The sequence below is a fragment of the Mustela nivalis genome (assembly GCF_964662115.1).
Source record: "Mustela nivalis genome assembly, contig: HAP1_SCAFFOLD_1319, whole genome shotgun sequence".
NCBI classification, from domain to species: Eukaryota; Metazoa; Chordata; class Mammalia; order Carnivora; family Mustelidae; genus Mustela; species Mustela nivalis.
In genome coordinates, this window is record NW_028135345.1 from 117588 (window position 1) to 132799 (window position 15212).

Below are 15212 nucleotides of genomic sequence, written 5' to 3' on the forward strand. Positions count from 1 at the left end.
TCATATAGCAGTCTTCTTTACCTCTATCAGAACCCCAGGAAGCTTTATTTATTTGTTTACTCACATAAACAGATGATCCAACACAACGTTTTTTGATATTCAAATGTATTATAATGTCTTACTGCTTAACACTATGCTTACTGCTCTCTTTCACTGTCTGACTATATCCTCATCATCACTATGCCATTTAATGAGAAAGAACATTTGAACTCAGAGTTCTCTCCATATCAGGGAATGAAGACTCCACCCTTCTGTTTGTGCAGGTAAAATAAATGTTGATGTCTGTCCTGCACATACCCCATCCTGTTCACCAGAATATTCACCATCAAAATATATACACAATGAAAACCATACCTCACCACTTCTATTACCACCCAGCATGCTAAAAACACCATCATATGTTCCTGAATTATTGACTTGATTGATAACCCCACTTCCACACATACTGCACTCCTTTCTCCATGCAAATTTATTTTGGTACAGCAATTTAACCTAAAAATCAAGTCATATGATTTCATTCTGCTGTTGAAAGACTTTTGGTATCTTCCCCTTTCATATTAAATAAAAACTGAAGGCGTTTCAATGTACTAGAAGGTCATACATCAATACGTTCTTCCTCTCTCCACTACTATGAACTCCTCATTGGCCTCCTTGCTTTTCCTCAAAAGTAACAGACAAGCTGTTCACACAAAGTCTATATACTTACTTGCTCTGCCTAGAGCAATCTTTTCCTTTAATATTTGTATAACACTCTCGTTCACTTCCTGGGTCTTTGTGCAAATAACATCTCATAAATGAGATATAACCACCCAAAACAAAATAAAATTAACTTTCATCCCAGCATTCCCCAATGGCTTTTACCTTTCTTGCATTTCTTTGTATCACTTAACACCATCAACCATCAATCATTATTCTATTACTGGTTTATTTTCTTATTTGAGACAGAGAGAGAGAGAATTGGGAGGGTGCGCAGAGGAAGAAGAAAACACCCCACTGCCTAGAAAGCCTGCTGGGGAGTTACATCCCAGGACCCTGAGATCATGACCCAAGCCAAAGGCAGTCACTCAATGGACTGAGCCACCCAGGTGCCCCTCTATTATTGGTTTATTTCACTATTATATTTCAAAAGAATGTGAGCTCTTTGTGGTCAGGTATTTTATATGTTTTATTAATTGAAGTATTCTCAGAAAGGTAGCTGGCAGATTGTAAGGGCTCACTAAACTGTATTTTGTTGTTATTATTGGGCTCCTTTATGGGCTTTACCTCTTACGCTAGAAGTCTATCCTTCAGATGTAAGCGATAAGAATAGAGCCCTGCTGCCTGTTCAAATGTGTAAAAAGCCTGTATTAAGTGGATATTTTAAAAGCTAAATGAATGGCTTAATAGTTGTATATACGGGGAAAGGGAACATATTTTCCACAGTTTAGAAGTGGAGTTCTTTTATAGAGTTCTTGTACAAGCCTACACTATGGAACGATAATGGGCAGTTGTACATTACAATTATACAAACACTTTGGTAATTTATATCCTTTTTTTGTAATTCTTGACTGGATCATTTAATTCCTTAGGAGCATTATAGCATTTCAACTTTTCATGTTCAATAAACTTATTGGGATTGCTACCTTTTTTATTCAAATGGAGAAATAGTCATGATTTAATCTAAATAAAGTGTTATTGATTGTGTTGTTTTCTAGGAATAAGTCGCATATGCTAGTTTAAAAGTTTTGTTAAATTCCCAAGTCTGTCACTGATAAAAGCCTTTTGTAGATTAGTAACTTGATCAAAACGGAAAAGTTATGTATCACCTATTGTTATACTATCTTTGTTTCCATCTTGCATTGTAATAACACCCATCTTAACTCTATTTAAGACAAATCATTGCCAGATGGATTTCTGGCATTGATTGCAGGATATGAAATCTAGTATAACTAAAAGTTTTTGGTTTTAGTAGCATATAAATCAATTTAGAATAATATATGTATTTGAATATAAGATAAAGTTTTAAATTATTTGGCAATAATAAACTAAACTTTTTTTTTGTAAATTTTTATTTTCTAAAATTTCATTGAGCTCTCTTGCAATAAGAAACAAGTTACAAAAAATTAAGGTTTATTTACCCCAATTCAAAATTATTAGGAATATAATCATAGAGGTTGAAGTATTTAAAATATTGAACCCAAAATGTTTTATTAGGTAAATTCATGAATGCTGAGCATTCACTGTTAAAATATACTAATACTATTGTTAGACTGGTAGAAGCCTAAAATCAAATATTTATTAAATATTTATATCCATATCTTTTCATAGCTTGGTAATTCATTTCTCTAGCATTAAATAATATTCCATTGTTTGCATGTACTACACTTTCTTTGACCTTTCACTTATGGAAGGATATCTTGGTTGCTTCCAAGCTTTTGTCAGTTATGAATAAAACTACTATAGACATCTTTGTGGGTATAGATTTCATCTTCTTTGGATAAATACCAAGAGCTGCTACTGCTGAATCATCTGGCAAGAATATGTTTAGTTTTGTAAGAAACTGCCAAGTTGTTTTCCATTCTTTATTCTCAATACACATGGAAGAACATTCCTGTTGCTCCACATCCTCACCAACATTTCGTGTTCTGTTGACAGTGCTCTGGATTCTGGGTATGTACTGGTGTCTCTTTTTTGTTTTAATTTGAATTTTCCTGATGACATATGATGTGAAGCATCTTTTTATATGCTTATTTGCCATCTGTAATATTTTCTTTGGTGAGGTATCTGCTAAGGCCTTTGGCTCATTTTTAATCCGGTTTTTCCCCCATTGTTGAGTTTTTAGGGGTCTTTGTGTATTTTTGATTAACAGTCCTTTGCCAGATGTGTATTTTGCAAATTTTTTCTCATAGTCTGTGCTTTGCCTTTTCATTCTCTTGGCATTGTGTTTCACAGAGTAGACATTTTTAAATTCAGTGCTTGTGCTTTTGTAGCTAAAGTTATTGCGAAAACCAAGGTCATTTAAATTTTCTTCTATATTACCTTCTACATGTTTCATGTTTAGGTTTATAATCCAATCTGAGTTAATTTTTGTGAAGAGTGTAGGATATCTGCCTGGATTTATTTTATTTTATATTTTTAGATTTAGCTTCACCATTGCTACAGAACCATTTGTTTAAAAGATTGTATTTTGCTCTCTTGTATTGCTTTTGCTTTTCTATTAAATATAAAATATAATTGATAATATATATTCTGTTGCTTTAATCTAGTCTCTCTGTGGTATTACAATATCATGCTTACAATTATCGTTATGGTAAACTTTTTTTAAAGATTTTATTTATTTATTTGACAGAGAGAGAGATCACAAATGGGCAGAGAGACAGCCAGAGAGAGAGATGAGGAGAAGCAGGCTCCCTGCTGAGCAGAGAACCCAATGCGGGACTCGATCCCTAGCCCCTGGGATCATGACCTGAGCCGGAAGGCAGAGGCTTAACCAACTGAGCCACCCAGGCGCCCAATCGCTTTAGTAAACTTTGAAGTCAGTCCTCAGTCTTTGTTCTCCTTCAACACTATGTTGACTATTGTGAGTCTTTGCCTCTCCATATAAACTTTAAAATAAGTTTGTTAATATTAAAAAAAAAGAACTTGCTGGAATGCATTAATTTTATAGATAAACTTGGAAACCAGTGACCTCTTGAGCTTAGCAGGAATTAGACCATGGACATCAGTTGTCACAGTGGTGCCTCTGGCAGAACCTATTGCAAATCCCTAGGCAAAATGAGACCTCAAGGATCTGAGAGAATGTCTAAGAAGTACTTGATACATCCCTTGGGTATGGTTTATTAAAGTGTCCACCTGTCTGAAAGCTGGGGAATCTAGATAAGGGAGGGAAAATTAGTTATGATAAAACATATCAACAAACATCAATAAATTTTGTAAAACTAATTGTCATGGCTCATATACAATATGACCAACAGAGGGACCATCAGAAGGAAAGCATCAGTTATGTTTATTGTGAAATTTTTTATTCAAAATAAAGCAATGTGAGGGGAAGACACAATGAGAAAATTACCATTTTTTAAATGGTAAACATCTTACAAAATGGAATAGGTTTTATATTCTAAGTAGTATATTGAAAAGTAAAACATTGGGGCGCCTGGGTGGCGCAGTGGGTTGGGCTGCTGCCTTCAGCTCGGGTTATGATCTCAGGGTCCTTGGATTGAGCCCCGCATCGGGCTCTCTGCTCCGCAGGGAGCCTGCTTCCCCCTCTCTCTCTCTCTCTCACTGCCTGCCTCTCTGCCTACTTGTGATCTCTGTCTCTCAAATAAATAAATAAAATCTTTAAAAAAAAAAGAAAAGAAAAGTAAAACATTAAAAAATAAAATTTCAATGAAAAAAATTATTTAATTTTTAAAAAGGTTAAAAATAGCAGAACCATTTTTCTTATAACTGGAAAATACACTGTATATACATCTATCAAAATAACTTGTCATGGGGGAGCCTGGGTGGCTCAGTAGGTTAAAGCATCTGCCTTCGGCTCAGGTCATGATTCCAGGATCCTTGGATCGAGGCCCACATCCGGCTCTCAGCTCAGCAGGGAGCCTGCTTCCTCCTCTCTCTCTCTGCCTGACTCTGCCTTATTGTGATCTCTGTCAAATAAATAAATAAAAACTTTTATAATAAATATTTGAAAAATAACTTGTCATGTCTGGAATCAGGAGCATATGGAAAAAAATAATATCTGAGGACAATACTTCTGCCATGTTTTGTGCCTTGCTAATATTTTTAAACAGTCAGGCAAATTTTAGCCTTATTGAAATACCTGCTAAGATACCTGCAGTGCCTTTTGGAGCCCTATGACTATAAAAATTAATTGCAAATATTCAAAATGTTTACTATGGTGTCACTATTTAGGGCCACCACCAAGTATGTTTCAGAAGTAAGCATAACTGTTACTCTTCCATAAGGCAAAAGGGCATATTTTCAGGAGTTCCATCTGCTGTACCAGGAGGTGAATCAAGTAATGATTTTTGTCTATAAAATAATTCACTTTTCAATCTAACATTCCTCATTCCACATTATAATAATAAAAACTAGGAGGAGACTAAAACAAACAAACAAATACAACTACAACAACCAGCTTTTCCTACAGTGGAAAAGTAAATATAACCCTAGGAGTAGCCTAAAATTTATTTTTAAATATTTTAAGATAAACGTTTTTGTTAGAAAACCATATATTTTATATTACTAAGAAATAACAGGCAACGTTTTATGAACTTCTAAAAAGTCTAGTTACTTGTATTTATCTATTAACTCATCTCTTTATGAAGTAGAACATGATCACACCTCTTGTATCTACCCAAGTTTGTATGCTTTGGTTGTTTTATGTTTGCTATTTCCTTGCTTAATTTTTACAATATTTGATACATAATAGTATCTTTAAGTCCATCTATGGTTTCACAGAATTTGTTTGAACTTCATAAAAATGTACCATACTTTTTGCACTGTCCTTGTTTTACTTCTCTATTAGCTTTCCAAGTTTTATTCACTTTAGAGTGTGTAGCTATCATTTATTTTTACTCCTCCATAATGCTATGTTTACAAATTTGTGTTTATCTGTACTTTTAAAAATATCTTAATTATATACCATTTCTCATCTCACGTAACACTCATGTTACTTCTACACTTATCAGATATTATGTAACGGAAAACCACAACTCAGCAACAATAGAACACCGTTTTTCAAAATTAAATGGCTTACCAGAATTCTTTAATTCTATCCTTTATTTGTATTAGATGACCCTTTATTCTGGTATTTGGCATTGTTCATATGGAGGAAAGCTTATAAGTTGATATTCCATAAATAGAAGGATTTTTATGATCGATTAATTATTTTCATTTAGAATGCATAGAATATGGTTGATTTAATATTTCTTTCTTACTCTCTGCCTGGAACATAGTGCTATCTATGCAATAGCCACTAAAATATTAAGTTAATTACCTAGACTTTAAACTGCATATTAATAGGAATAGCATACAGAACTCTTCTCAGATTGGGACACCTGGGTGGCTCAGTCAGTTAAACGCCTGAGCCTTTAGCTCGGGTCATGATCTTAGGGTCCTGGGACTCAGTTCTGCAACAGATTCCCTGCTTAGCCGGGAGTTTGCTTCTCCCTCATCCTGCTGCTCCCCCTGCTTGTGCTCTCTCTCACTCTCTCTCTTACAAATAAATAAAATTAAAAAAATAAATTCTTCTCAGATAGCTAATATAGAATATCATCTTTGTATTCATCAAAGGGAAAGTGCCATATAATAATGAAATCCAGACTACTTCAAATTCACTTTTTAACCAGTAAGAAAGTACTGGAAACAAGCCAAAAATGTCTTCAATGAATTAAAGAAATAGATTGATTTTCAATATCTTAATGTTTCTAATGTTAAATTGCAAGATTTTTATACTAGATATCAGTGTAAATATTCATTATACAAGGATATTCTAAAAATAAACCTGAGAAAACTACTTGACATATATGATGACAAAAACCAATGTCAGTTTGGGTAAAACTTACAACACCTACCACCTGAAACTCTTGTTCTATATGGTGCCATCTTGTGATTCTGGGCAGCGGCAGTGAGCCACAGCTTCCAGTCAGCTAGAAGATTACAGGGGTGAACACCTGATATTCTTACAAGCATTCTATATATAGAATATATATATAGAATATATATATTCTTCTTTTTTTAGTGTAATATTTAATAAATTGCATGTGATATTTGATACTTTGTTATAAAATAGGCTTTGCTTAAGATGATTTTGCCCAAAGGCAGGCAAATGTAAGTGTTCTGAGTATGTTTAAATAAGCTTAAGGTAAGCTATGATATTTGATAGTTTTGGGGTATTAAATGCATTTTCAATTTTTTATGTGTTTCTCTGTACATAGCCCCCTTGTAAGCTGAGGAACATCTCTATATGTATATGTCGCCTTGGTATGGCTTACATATTATTGGCATGAAACATCTAGAACAGTACGTGTGCCATAGAATTGTCTACAACATCAAACAAGTTTCTTGAAAACTTGTGCCAAAGGGGTTATGTCTTTAAGGATTCTTATTTCAGAAGGGTTCTCTCAAACGTAAGATTTTTCAGAAGTTAAGTGAAAATCTGACCAAACTAAACATTTTTCCATTTTCCCTAGTGAGCAAAGATAGCTAAAATCTATCTGCCATTTTCAACACTGTACTCAACGATTGTAATTCTAATTTAAGAACAGATTATTTATATCAAAACCACATGTTGGCCTAATCTTATACAATATTCATAAGTCACACTCAGACCCTTGGACACTTTTATTTGTTGAGTCTATATGGTACTACGGACATTCATCTTTTTTGACCTCATAGCTTCATGTATGTCTATACTTTTGAAAATACATGCATCATAGTTCCATTGTAAAATGTCTGGGTTATAAAATGTGCTATGCTATCAAAATGGTAATAAGAACATACAAATGACCTGATGTAATGAACTGGACCAGATTGCCAGATATCACATTTCATACCAGAAAGATTCAGTGGTAAGTTTTAAAATGGCCAGCTATACATTGACTGAATTATAACTCATTTAACTTCTTTCTTTGTGTACAGTATTATACATTAGTCAGTATTATAGTAGATAAGTACTTTGGACAGATGTAAATATGCTGTAATAAAAAATGTTTTTCTTCTTTCTTTTAGTCCTTTTTACTTGTAAGACTAGCCACAAATACCACGCCTCCCCCAAAATAATTTGCAATCCAAATTTATCTCTAAATGAATTTATTGCACAGAAAAATATGTATATATATATATATATACACACTTACAGAAGACATGTTCAAAAATAGTTACACAACAGCAGGGCCCTAAATGTAAGCAGTATAGTTGTTTTGTTTTGTTTTGTTTCTTTTAAAAAAAGAGGTTATGTGAAATATTAGGATTTTATTTCCAGGCGTAGTATTTCAAGACAGTTAACTACACCTATGGTGTCAACAGCCTCTTGTTGGCAGTATGATTTTATTAGCTCCATGGAATAACAGAAAGAATTTACTATTGCTTCTTTCTTTTATGACACACACAGAAAAAAAAAATGACACATTTGCTCAAGACCAACCAGAATCATTTTAACCTATCAAAATTGATGGGAGGCCTTCACTGCCAAAGTCACTGCTGCGTTTTCACAATTCACTGCAGACAATCTGCTACTCCCATTATGATAAAGGAGAGAAGAGTCATAATCAGGGAAGAAAGCTAGATTAATACTTGTAATTATCATTGAATATTTAGCCTGCTATAGGTTTATTATTATTAGTGTCATTTGATAATTTTCTCTCATTTTATTAAACACAACTGTGAGTAATTACGCTACCTAATATTTCTCTGTATTGGCTGACTAGCTAGCAAACATTCATGAAAATATCCATTAGCCACACATATAAAATGCTGCATTATGATGCTGTTGAATCAGAACATACCACTACCTGATCCTGTAGCTCTTTGAGGATTTGCAAATCAATTAATTCTATGTTTATTGGATTCTTCCCATACAATTAGAAAATTTATAATCGAGTCCATGAACATTATTAGTTTTACCATTTTAAACCAGCAATCACACTTTGATTTTTACAACAAAAGCAGAAATATAAACACACACATTTGGATCAGTTTTCTCTTAGTCTGTCTGGACTTCAAAATCCTATTCCTCAAGATGATGCACACCAAAGTTCTGGATTAAACAAGAAATTAGATGGCACCTGAACACTTGGTTTAATATTCTCAAAAGGATTATGCAACTTCTTTCTTACAATATGACATTGTTTTACAAAGATCTACACTTTTATAATGTTAGTATTTATAATAATCAATAAAGTCAATTAATCATGATTAAAAATCAAACATAAAAATTTCTACTTTTTGCTTTTGCCCCCTCCATTTAGAACTTATTTATAGCCTGATAATTCAAAGGTCCCTATGTTTATGAAAATCTGGACAGAAATAGCTCTAAGATCCCATTCAGAACTTGATATTAATCTAAGTCTTTTGGCTCCATTTATCCTGAGAGCAAAGAGTAGGACAAAGGATTTGAGTACTGTTAGTTTATCTGGGAGATTATCCAAGGTAGAAAAGAATGGGAAAGTGATACAGTGAAGAAGCAACTTTGTCAAAGAGGTACATTGTTGATATAATTGTTGTGGATAGAAAATGAAGGCTTGCTTTTACTGAAAGGTCCTGAGAAACTTCTTTAAGTTGTCCTCATGAAGACCTGAAAACTGACAATTTTACCTATGGTTCTTATTTCCACTTCACTGAGAGCTGTCCTCAGAGGACATTAACTCTCCTACACTTTTGGGTTGTGTTGGAGACATTCTAAAATGAGAGAGAGAACATGAGATGCTATCAGTGTTAAGTAACTGCAATTTCCCATGGAACTATCCACCACAGGTTTGGCTATAATCAGGTGTTGGGCCTTGATATCAGAGGGATTTGAGGCAGTATCATTTTAGGTTAATCATTATATCTGAAATTTCCAAAAACTACAACTGATGAAACTTTGATTATAAACCTACAAATATAACAATAAATCTACAGTATTCAAATTATTTTCATAGAAATACACAAACAAAGCATCAACTGATTAATATTTAAATGTTACAAAACACTGAACTGAAAGAATTTGGTCATATAACAACGTGTAAGAAGTAGAGCTTAGGTTTAGGTTAGAAGTCAGGATGCATTTGGGACTCAGTTAAGAAATTGAATGGAGGGACGCCTGGGTGGCTCAGTGGGTTAAGCCGCTGCCTTCGGCTCAGGTCATGATCCCAGGGTCCTGGGACCGAGCCCCAAATCAGGCTCTCTGCTCAGCAGGGAGACTGCTTCCTCCTCTCTCTCTGCCTGCCTCTCTGCCTGCTTGTCATCTCTCTCTGTCAAATAAATAAATAAAATCTTAAAAAAAAAGAAATTGAATGGATGTCTGACTATCTTATAGGTTTGCTAAAAATCAGTGACTTTGTGTTCACGTGTGGCTATGCGGGAATTTTTAACTTTCTCTAAGAAGTTATTAGATTGATTATATAATGGCAGTAAAGGATGGGGAAAAGCAAAGTACAAACCCCATAAAGACAAAGACACTGAGTATGAGAAAAGAGTAATAGATAAGAAGAATCAATGCATTTGAGGAAAATGGGAATTGAAATACACAATGATTGTTGATTTTTTTAGATGCAGAAATCAAAACTAGCTTGCAAGAAGGAAATAACAGAAGACATGTTGTGAAAAGGCAGTAACGTGGAATAAAGGAGTAGGGAGAGCATATCAGGTAATTTGGATAGGAAGGAGTTAGGAGATAATTGCTTGATAAATTTTATATGGCCCACTTAAATGCACAGATTTCTCTTCTTTAAGATATATGGAGAACAGGGTGTCCTTTCTCTTCCCTTTCAGAGCACCCGAGGTGTACTCTTTCAGACTGAAAACCTGAAAAGCTCAGGACTCAGTTGCTTAAGCACAGCTGAGAGGACATATTTCAATTAAGATTTACAGTTTGCTGTAGGTAGTAGACTGTCAAAAGTGGTTTAACCATATTTTTCATTTAACAAGAAGACTACAGAGAGTGTTTTCTGGTGTTGGTTCAGAGTCTTAAGAAAGTCAAGTGAACTATCTTAGAGGTTTTCATGGCTTTTTATTCACAGTTGCAAAAATTGCTGTTGGAGTTCTCACTATTAAGCCCACATTTCTGGCAGAAAGATAGAGGTAAAAGAGAATGATATCTTGTACAACTGATACTTTGTCATAAGGTTACAATGTAACTAGAAAAGAGACAATAAAATATTTGATGTTGTTTTAAGTTTCCTTGTTGTCAATCCCTCAGTGCTTTCTGATACTAAAGGAAAAAGTAGATGGATATTGACCTGGCAACTATCAACACCTGTCAGTCTCTCTTGGATAACCAATATCTCTATAATCTCTTCTTCCCAGTAAAAAAAAAATAAAATATATTCATAAACCACACTGTGCCATCTCAAGTTACTGCACCAAGATAAAATTACAATGATTTTCAGTTGTTCCAAATGGACAGAATACCCTTCCTTATGATATCATGTCTTATAAGATAGATAATTGGCTTGCTACCAATATACCCAGATGAGACTGTGGAAGAGACAGGAAAAAAATAATAATATTTATTTATTCCTTGGGTTGACCCTGTTTACACAGATGCATTACTATTAGAAAAGGTTGGTTTGGGACATTGGAATGAATTTACTTAATGGGTCTGTATGTAATTGGGTTGGAGAAAATTTTTAATTTCTACAAAAATTATTAGAATTCTATCTTATTCCCTTTTGATAATTTTCACATGTTAACAAAGCCAACGTTTTTGTCTAGCAGACAAGATCTTAAATCCTAACAAAACTCAATTTTTTCCTTTTTTTTTTTAAGTTTGAGAGCCTCATGTTCTCTCATGCTGCTTTAAATACAACTCAAAAAAACAAAAGGAGCTAAATGGGGCAGTAAGCCCAGACTTTTTATTTTAATTTATTTATCTTATTTTTAATTAAAAAATTAAAGATTGTATTTATTTATTTGAGAGAGAGAGAGCATGAGTGGGGCAGGGGGATGTAGCTGCAGAGAGAGACTGAGAAGTATACTCCCTAATGAGCAGGAATCCCGATATGGGGCTCGATCCCAGGATCCTGACTGAGATCATGACCAGAGACAAAGGCAGATACATGTGCAAAATCCCTTTTTTTCTGGGAAACAATACTTTACAAGAGATGTTTGAAAAAGTACTGGGGAAACAACTTTAATCAGAGATACAAAAATTTAATTGACTTCTATAAAGCTACAGGGATCCAAATGATGGGAATCCCAGGCCGTTTAGGTTGTGGACCACAGAGTATTCTTCTCTGTAATATTTTATTTTCTTCCATGTCTACTAACTCCAGTCCAAGTTCACTGATCTCTTTTTAGATAGTGCAAAACATGGCAAAGAATACCAAACAAGTGCCCAATATTCTACATTTATTACATCATTTCTAACATATAGAAGTGTGTTATCAAGGCTGGTTCTGTGAACGAACCTAGTTATGCTAAAGTGTGTTTTGTTCTCCAAAAATTAAATTCATGATTATCACACAATTATAAAATACTTGTGTCAAGAATTTTTATTCAAAAATTAATAAGAGAAGCAGATATTAAAACTAGTTCACATGGTTATTTGGGATATAAGCAGAGTTGTGCAGCAGAAGTGCTCTGGGCCCATAATTTGGGTTATAGAATTTATGTTTTCTAATGAAAAATCACTAACTTGCATTATTGTTAACAAGAATCCTGTGCATTACCATCAGTTTTCTCCATTATAACCTCTTGCTCTACAGTTTGTAAATAACTTTGTCAATAGCAAGCTAATAAACGGGGTGACTCCAATGGATTGAGATAATCTCCAGAGTTTCTGCTACATAATGAACAGGACTCCATTGAAAGGACAACTAAGAGTTTATTTTGCCCAAAAATTTGATCACTTTTTTCACTGTCCTTACCTATTTTCCAAACCTAGTTCTTTTCAGTCTACAGACAACCCTGTATCTGACTGACTTGTTAATTCTGGGAATGTCTTGCAGATTAATTTGCTTGCCCGAGGTGGTTCCTCTAATTGATGTCTAAGAACCCTAATTAGTTAAGAAAACTTTTTTTTTAACATTTTCATTGCTACTTATTATTATTATTATTATTATTATTATTGCTAATATCTCTATTATAAATAATTCACAAGGGCATCTTTCTGACAAAAGACAAAGAGCTGGCTACTAGTAGAAAAAGTACATTTGACTCTGTCAGTGAAAGTGGTAAAGGGATTTGAGAAAATAAGGCAAAGCAGTGGAATTATGTGTTAAAACTTTAAATATTATAGACACATTTACTTAATTTCTAATACTGCTTATAATTAAAAAAGATGTTTTCCATGAACCACGCATTACAACAAATATATTGTTTATACAGATTAAATTTTCATCAAAAGGGACGCCTGGGTGGCTCAGTTGGTTAAGCAGCTGCCTTTGGCTCAGGTCATGATCCCAGCATCCTGGGATCGAGTCCCGCATCTGGCTCCTTGCTCGGCCGGAGCCTGCTTCTCCCTCTACCTCTGCCTGCCATTCTGTCTGCCTGTGCTTGCTCTCTCGCCCACTCTCTCTGATAAAGAAATAAAATCTTAAAATAAATAAATAAATTTTCATCAAAAAATTATAAGTGTATTTTTTTGTAGGATCATGATAAGCATTTTGCAGATGAGAAAAGTGAAATTTAGAAAAGTATGTCTCTTCAAATCCCTCATACAATATCTGGCCTAGATAGAAGGATATACTATCACAATTGAGGAAGATAATTGAGATTACTTAAAATGATAAACTTTACTGTATAGGGTTTTTTTACAAGTTTGCCACAGATTCACATTTTTTAAAATATATATCTATTTGTGTAAAGAGAATGCACTGAGAAGTAAAAAGATAGTGATATATCAGTGCTACCAACTAATGGCTATAATATCATCACCTTATTTATGAACAATGAAACAGTGTGTAATATTTAAATAAATTTAAATAAATTCCTATTTATTTTATATATTTATAAATTTAAATGAATTCCTATTTATTTATTATTAAAGAAATTCCTCTAACAAACAGTATGTTTTGAAGGTTGCTAGCAGGAAAGTGTTGTACGACATGGAAGTAATCAGAAAATGTGATCTAAAATTCTGCTTTCAAGGGCGCCTGGGTGGCTCAGTGGGTTAAAATTCTGCTTTCAAGAAGCTATAACAGTAAGTACTGAGCATTAGCTATTATATGCTATGGATGAATAACTGAAATCTACATTTGAAACTATTGGTACACTATATGTTACCTAATTGAATTTTAAAAAGTTAATAAAAAAAACCACTATTTTATAAAACAATATTCCCAACAGGCTCTTTTGCTTTAAAATACTCACTTTGTTTCCTCTCCGAGAGAACACCAAATGGCAGATGACGCCGGTGCTGCGGGAGGGCCCGGAGGGCCCGGGGGCCCTGGAATGGGAGGCCGCGGCGGTTTCCGCGGTGGCTTCGGCAGCGGCATCTGGGGCCGGGGCCGGGGCCGGGGCCGTGGTCGGGGCCGGGGCCGAGGCCGCGGAGCTCGCGGGGGCAAGGCCGCGGACAAGGAGTGGATCCCCGTCACCAAGCTGGGCCGCCTGGTCAAAGACAAGAAGATCAAGTCCCTGGAGGAGATCTATCTCTTCTCCCTGCCCATCAAGGAATCTGAGATCATCGACTTCTTCCTGGGAGCCTCCCTCAAGGACGAGGTTTTGAAGATCATGCCTGTGCAGAAGCAGACGCGCGCGGGCCAGCGGACCAGGTTCAAAGCATTTGTCGCCATCGGAGATTACAATGGACACGTCGGTTTGGGTGTCAAGTGTTCCAAGGAGGTAGCCACTGCCATCCGCGGAGCCATCATTCTGGCGAAGCTTTCCATTGTCCCTGTGCGGCGAGGCTACTGGGGGAACAAGATCGGCAAGCCCCACACTGTCCCGTGCAAGGTGACTGGCCGCTGTGGCTCTGTGCTGGTGCGTCTCATCCCCGCCCCCAGAGGCACTGGCATTGTCTCGGCCCCTGTGCCCAAGAAACTGCTGATGATGGCTGGTATTGACGACTGCTACACCTCGGCCAGGGGCTGCACTGCCACCCTAGGGAACTTTGCCAAGGCTACTTTCGATGCCATCTCCAAGACCTACAGCTATCTCACCCCTGATCTCTGGAAGGAGACTGTGTTCACCAAGTCTCCCTATCAGGAGTTCACGGACCATCTTGTGAAGACCCACACCAGAGTCTCTGTTCAGAGGACCCAGGCTCCAGCTGTGGCTACTACATAGTTTTATACAAGAAAAATAAACTGAACTAAAGCTTGAAAAAAAAATACTCACTTTGTAATGAGAGTCATTACTTTTGTCTAGCCAAATCTTATAGCACTGTTTATCCCTTCCCTGCTTTATCCCTTCCCAGTATCAATAAAGGCTCACTTGGGTTACCTAGAAGCCATGAGAAAGCTTGTAATAGATCTGGCTGGTTTTCACCAGCAATTTGACCACCATGTGCACAGGGAAGTCTATTGATAAAGGCTTTATTGCAATAAGTTGCAAATACATGGATGATTTTGAATTCTCTTTCTTGAGGTCTT

General features: G+C 35.4%; 1 pseudogene across 1 annotated transcript; it reads left to right on the top strand.

The window, feature by feature from the left end:
- The first annotated feature begins 14019 nt into the window (after positions 1–14019).
- Positions 14020–14951, top strand: LOC309857821 (small ribosomal subunit protein uS5 pseudogene; annotated as a pseudogene). The gene has a single exon. The product of its transcript is annotated as a small ribosomal subunit protein uS5 pseudogene (transcript).
- Positions 14952–15212: the final 261 nt, after the last annotated feature.